Source organism: Octodon degus, unplaced genomic scaffold (genome assembly GCF_000260255.1).
Source record: "Octodon degus isolate 3935 unplaced genomic scaffold, OctDeg1.0 scaffold00064, whole genome shotgun sequence".
Classification (NCBI taxonomy): Eukaryota; Metazoa; Chordata; class Mammalia; order Rodentia; family Octodontidae; genus Octodon; species Octodon degus.
This window is the reverse complement of record NW_004524640.1, coordinates 2440436-2447779: the sequence shown is the minus strand read 5'-3', so window position 1 is coordinate 2447779 and position 7344 is coordinate 2440436.

Genomic DNA, 7344 nt, shown 5'->3' with positions numbered 1-7344 from the left:
GCCAGCTCAGCCCACCAGGGGGCGGGGCTGGCTGGCATGTGGTGCTGGGGGATTGAACCGCGGTCCCTGATGCTTTGCTAAGCTTGTTCTAAGTAGGTGCCTTAGACCACTGAGCCATCTCGCCAGCCCCGCAAAGAAGAGGTTTTTAACAACACTAAATATCATAGCATATGCTTAAGTCTCTCGTGTCTTATGCACTTGTGGACCTTTGTGGTGATGTTATATCAAATTATTTTGAGATCGGATCACCACTGCTAATCTACTCAAACAGCAACAAACATTAGTGAACAACAGTGAGTATGTGGATTTTTCTAGAACTCAGGATGGGACAGGCAATATCTCCTGTGGCCTCACTGGTTTTTGTGCCACCTCTAGAGTTGTAACTTTGGCCAAGGAGTTTTCTCTTTTGTCTTGAGGTCTGGCCTGCAGTAGGGAGCATCTGTCTCTGTCATAGTTGTAATGTATTCTGTCTTCTGTGCTGTCTCCTTAAGGGCTTAACCCTATCTGATTGTGTATAATATTGCTACCTAACTCAGCTGCCTGCAACATTGCCCCCAGTGAAGAAGTAACCCAAACAGCCATGAGGGAACCATGGGTGATGACTGCTTTGGCTTCTTCAGGCTGAAAGGGGTCATAGTTGTGAACTGGCAGTCAAAGATACTCTCCAGAGGTTCTATCTAAAGGTCCTCAGTAGACACCAGGCATTTTTGTCTTGCGCAGACTTATAGCTTTGAGTCTGGAGGAGACTAAGCTGAAAAAACAATTAAATACACATGGATCAAATAATCACAACAGGATAATTATGAATATAGTCAAAGATTTGTATCAAGTAGACAGTAATAACTTCCCATAAAAATGACAAAGATAGGGTCCAGGGGATCTCAACATTTTACATACCTTTGATTTAATATCTAATATTTTGAACAGCTATTGAGACATTAGCAGAAGTATCTGGAAGGTAGTCACCTTTTTCTTTTCTTTTTTTTTTTTAATCTTTTGCCAGACCTAGGGAAAACAGAGTGTTCTCCAGTTTGTAAGTGGGCCACTGGCTGGGTAACTACTGACAAATCCGCATGAGCATCTATTAAAAGTTTAACAGTCTTTCTCCTTATATTGCCAGTTAACATGAGTTCCCTCAGGCTGAGAGGGGAAGACCCATGCCCACCTCAATCTGAAACTTCCTCTGACTATATCACTAACACTTTGTTTTTCCTCTCTAGTAGCTTTGGACTTTTTTTGTTTGAAATGTCCCTTCTCTCTGTCTGGATCCAGGAAAGCATCTTTCTTCCCATTTCCCAATTGGCTTTCATTCATGTACACTGCTAGTATCAATATTTTCATTTTCTGTCTGTAATTCCATTCTGCATCCTTTTTAATATAAAACACCTCAACTCAGCCAAATTTATTCCTGTAAACCCTTCTAACTTCTGCAGCTTGCGTCAGATATCTGGGGTCCACTGAACAAGATATAGCTTTTTGGTTTTAAGGCCTCCTGTAGGTAGCCCTGCCCAAGGAATGTAAGGGCAACTTCCTGTGCAGTGGATTTCCTGAGCCATGTGTAGACTGACAGAGTAAGTAGCTTTTGAGGGCAATCAGCCCTGCTCAAGACAGCTTCCCTTGTAATGAGGCAGGAAACCCTGAGAAGGCTCAGCTCACCTGGGTAGTATGAGGTGGACAGGTAAGGTCTTAATGTGTGTCTATAGACAAAATCTGGTGGATCCCAGTAAAAGGAATCTGAATCTAGCATATTTGTTATAGATTTTATCTGCATGAGTATGTAGGTTTTGGTATCTTCTAAAGAACAATTTTTTTGATAAATTATCAGTCATATGCATTTGAGCTAACAGGTAAATGCATAAGCTTTTTAAAGGAATAGCAATTGTAACTCAACTGGCTTTTAGACCCCTTTATTCATGGAATCTGACAGTTTGCTATAAGTCCCTCTAGCTTTGGTTAAGAGAGGTCACACATGTATTTACTATCAACATGAAAAACCTGAGTTACATCAAAAATCAACCAGATGAAAAAAAAATCAACCAGATGAAATTAATATACTTATTAATATACAGCATTCAGATTAAACCAATGTCCCATTCAGTGTTTTAGATATGGCCCCTCCTTGTAAGCAAGGGGCACTGCCAAGGGATTTCTCTTTTTAACACTATGGCTCTGAGTTTTATGTCACAAGTACAAGGCCTGGCTGTATCTACAGCCCAAAACTATTGGACACTATGTAGCTAGTGTCTTTAGAACACTTCTACGCTGACAGGATTTTATCTGTCCTTGGGGATCTGTTTTAACTAGTGAAATATATGAACAACAAAATATATTACATTTGTAAGCAACCTGAACATATATTGTAGTATCTCAGTTACAGCTAAAGTAAGATGTCTTGTAAAGTCTGGTTCTACTGAGGTATGATAACTGGAAGGAAGGTCAGGGCTGGAGAAGTACAGAGACCTGTGTCAATATCCAACAATAGGCTGGATTTTTTCCCTTTAGTTGTGATTACTCAGAGCTCCTCTGTGGAGATGACAGATAGAGATAACAGCCTGGCCAGAGGGAGGAGGCAGACCCAGGTCCCTTCAGTCCTAATGGACCACCTGGGAAGCTGAGTCTGAGCTCTGGGGCCTCTGCCTCAGAGTGCAGACTCACTTATAGTGGCTGCCTTGGCAGTCAGGGCATGGCTTGTGGGCCTCTTAAGGCAGTCCCTCTTACAGTGGCATGGTTTCTGACAGTAGTAGCAGATGAATCTCATCAACAGATGAACCTCATTATCGTTGAGCTCTTCTTGGAGCCCAGAGAATCAAGCTTAAGGTCTGTTTTGAGACCACAACAAAAGCAGCCATTTTTGATCTCTTTGGTTTCTCTCTCTGTTTTTCTTCCAGTTTCAATTATAGGACACTTAAGGAAGCAATTTTAACTGAAATATCGAGTTATCTAAACCGAGATCTATCCATGGTAGCTCTTTTTTAATATCTGGAGTTGACTGAGCAATGAATTTATCTGTAAGGATAATCTGTCCCTCCATTGAATTAGGATCTAGGGAAATGTGCTTTACTAGTGCCTTTAGTAAACATTCTAAGAAATCAGACAGGTGTAATCTTTTTTCCTGGTAAATAGCTGGCAAATAGCTCAGCAGATTAAAGTGCCTGGTTCGATCCCAGGCCTGCCTTGTTGGCCCTGCCCCTGGGGCACACTGAGACAACAATTGAGACTGGGCGTGGTGGTGCACACCTGTAATCCCAGCTCTTGGGAGTCTGTAGACAGGCAGATCACTATGAGTCTGATCTAGTAGTGAGACCCTGAACAGCCTGTAGACCCTTCCCTAAAATACAAAAAAAAAAAAAAAAAAAAGAATAAAAAATAAAATTTAATAACTGAAGGCTTGATTTTAGTTCTTCGATCTTCAAGAATACACACTAGAAAATATTTTTTTATTCTATCTCCTGCTTGGCTATTAGGCCAGGAGTGGTCTGACTGCTTGGGCTCCAGTGGGAATAGTTTCACTGGCTCTCTATCTTTTGGTTGTTTAAAATTAACAATATGATATTTATCTCCAAATGCAATATCAGCTTGTAATGTTGCCTGCCTTTTTTGTAGAAGTCAAAGCTTGGCTTAAGATTAACATTACATCTTTCTGTTTATGAGTCTGAATAAATCCTCTATAGACACCAATGTATTTATCAGGGTCATCTAAAGATTTTTTTAAGATCTGACTTTATCTGTTTTAGGTCACAGAGAAAAAGGCATATAAGCTCTGGAGATTCTAAACTGCCTTTTTACTTTTTAAAAAGATGTTATCCTTGAAAAGCTTGCATAAACTTAGCTAAGGATGGGTGTAACCTTGTAGGGGTTTGGATTATAGCTGTTTTAGAAGCCAGCCCTTTTGAACTGCAAATAGGGGAAACCTTACTTTCAGTAATGGTGGACTAGGCTGTGATTAAGGCTATCTTGTCCTAAGGCTCCAAGGTCAGGAAGCAGCAGCCTCAGACATCTGAACTGCCTAATTCTCTACCAGCCCACATCTACATTTCAGAACTAGGTAACAATGACTTTCTTAATGCAAATAAAATCTGAACATATGACTATTGGTCTAGTGACAGGAATGTCTTACAGAAGGAAGCATAACCATTGCATAAAAAGGTCAATTTGAAGTAAGCACTTTTTAGGCTACAAAAGTCTCTTCTAGAGATAGATAAAACAGTTGGCTGGAGGATTTAGCCCTGTGCACTGAACCAAGCCTCCAGTCACTTGTGTTTTCCATCTAATCACCTAGGTAAACATTTTTTAGCAACTGGACAAGATTTAAGCTTAAAGCTCACAGGTGAAACTTTTATTTATCATCTAGCAATAAAATTTTACGTATTGGTAAAAACACATTACTTTAAGGCTGACAAAAATCTCTTTTTTACTCTTAACATGTAGCACACAGATGTAAATCATTTCTGTGATGGTTGCTATAGAATGTAAACTATTGCAAAGTGCCTCAGCCTAATGTCTGAAGGAGTGACTTATTACATTGTTCTACTGAGAAGATAAGGTTGAATTCCTAGTTTACTAGCAGAAAGAGAAGAGAAAATGTACAATAGGTCAGTGGAGATCTTTTAGTGGTCAAGAACGATTGCCAATCTAATATCATTTAGCTGGCAAAAGGAGGCATATGTTTCATAGGTATGTATATTTCCTGAGTCTGAGCTAGACTTAAAAGTCCCATTTTCCAGAAATTTACATAAAATCTACTTGGAGGCTTACTAACATTATTCTCTGTAGTTCTATTGTCTAAAGTCAAGCAAGGGATATCAGTACTTTTAGCAACTAGTTTGAATGCAACACACAGAAATACAAAACAGTCATAAAATGTCCTGTTAAAGAAATATCATAACCTTATAACATTTTCATGTTTTGTCTTAGATTTACTAACACATTTTGACCAATATTTTAACAACTGCACAATGAATTTATCTGTGTACTGGGTGGCAGGCAGAACGAGCGGGTTTTGAGGGTGATGGTTGGGGGTCATCGCCACTTCTTGTCAGTTGGAACTGCCAGTGTGACCATGTGGGATTTGCTGGTCATCCAGTGAAGACATCCAAAACAGCAAACCTTGAGACATTTCAGAGGGTCATGGACAACATCAATCCAAACCTGAATGTAAGGGATCTAAGAAGACTCTCTGGACCTGGTAAGAGAAAGGTTAAAAGATCCCTCCAGAGGCCAAGAGCTCTCCAGGTAGGATGGCCATTCTAATTCACATAAAATATGGAGTTCTCCCAGGGTCACAGTGCCCCTGTAGGCTGCAGCATGCCACTGGAAACTCCAGAAATGGTTAAGAATACATTGCAATGGTGACAAGCAGAAGCAGTGGTAGTGGCAGACTGACCCAAACTTTCTAAAACAAGACAAACGGACAGAAAAAAAGACAATAAGACCACAAGACAAACCAAATCAAATGATAGCCAAACCAAATCAGATGCTAGCCAAATCAAATCAAATACTGGCCAAACCAAATCAAGTGCTAGCCAAATGCTCCAACCCATCGTCATGGAAGAGAACTGAGTCCAGGGGATATATGTTGCATCCAACTCCTGCTGAGACTCTTCCAAATGAGGCCCCAATGGAAAAATCTCTTGCCAGTAGGGAGTTCCAAATGGCTTGTAGTCCAAATTAGAAAAATAACTTAGAAGTGCTCAGAGACCTACAAATGCCTGGGACCCAACTTTGTTCCCAGTGTAGGGGCTCTCTGTATGATCTGGCTTCCCAACTGGACTCCAGTAATTGGGATCCTGGACCAGTCCCTAAATGTTATGGATTCTCAAACAGAAGGAAGACCAGAGTCCAGATTGGAAATTTAAGAGCCTTTATTACTGAGCTCAGGGACGCCAGTCATTTCTCACACAGGAGAAGACTGATCAGCCCCTAGCCTGGGAAACAAGGAGCTTTTAAAAGGAAAGTCACAAGAACAACGGTTTTATATATATATATATTGCCATATGCCTTCCCCTAGGTCTTTTATATTTTAGCAATATGGACAGTTTGCCCACGTGGAGGCTTGTGGAGCAAGCCGTTTTCACAAGACAGGAATTAGATTAGGGAGGGGAACGAGATAGTTACTTGTTACTAAACAGTTTTGAGTAGAGGGTGCGGACATATTCTTTAGGTAACCAAAAGCGTGAAGTTCACAATTGCAGCACAAAATTTAGTTCATGCACTACAGCATGAAAAGGAGGGGGAAGGCAAGTCCCTGGACCTTTAAGTCAGCTTATTGTCCCATGAAGATAGCATTTCCTGTGTCATTGCTTTAAGGTTTTCATCTCCACTATCTTGATTACTCTGCACCTGTTCCAAGATGAGTGTCTTTCATTGTGATTCAAAATGTAGGAATTGTGTGCATGAAAGACATATGTGAGCAAGATGGTTTACATCACTTGGTGTCATTTGCAAGCCGTGAATTATGTCATCTAAGCAACCAAGTGTGTAAAGCACAGACAATGTGCTTTCCTGTCAATGAGGAGACAGATCCAGAACATCCTGCCTGTAAATGCAATCCTCATACAGTCTTTGACATTTTGCTCTTGAAAGAATTAGAGCAAAATGTGTTAGACAATGTTGTCAAAGGACTTTACACAGAGTAATTAAGATAGTGGGGATGAAAACCTTATAAGAATTGCGCTTACGGGCAGGATGTTCTGGGTCTGTCTCCTCATTGAAAGAAAAGCACATTATCTGTGGATATAGCCTCATATCACTGTACTTTGTCCTCCGTAAGGGTGGAGAAGGTGGAGGTTCACTCCTAATTTGTTTGTTCTGGCTCCTAATGTAATTGTTCGGCAAGTCAGAGGGAGGGATTACAGGAAATGGAAGGGCAGTGGGGAGAACAGTGATAGAATTATCTACAATTTTTAAAAAGACTTCTTTGATTTTTAGAAGGTCATTAGGAAATTCCTGTCCTAGGTGATCCAACTCTTTTGTTATAGTTCCATCAGGGCTTTTTTCAGTTAGAATTATCTTTTTTATAAGCATTGGGTCATTATCCTTAGAATGCTTTGTAGTTACAAACTGCTGCTGATCTGCATTTCTCCCTGGACTTTTACATTGGAAGGATAAGATGGTTCCCTTCACCAGGGTATATGTTGAGAAGGTCATGCGTTCCAGCCACATTGAGCACCAATTGCAGGAGTCCCTTCCTGGTTCTTGTCTCAGTCCAAAAAGTCTATATTTATAATCCCAAAAAGTACATCATTGGAATCCTGCCAAGTTAATTCCAAACTATCACTCCCAGTGCAAGCCAAAACAAAAACAAAGACACTAGGTTGTGCTTAGGCAGAGCACAGCGGCCAGAGG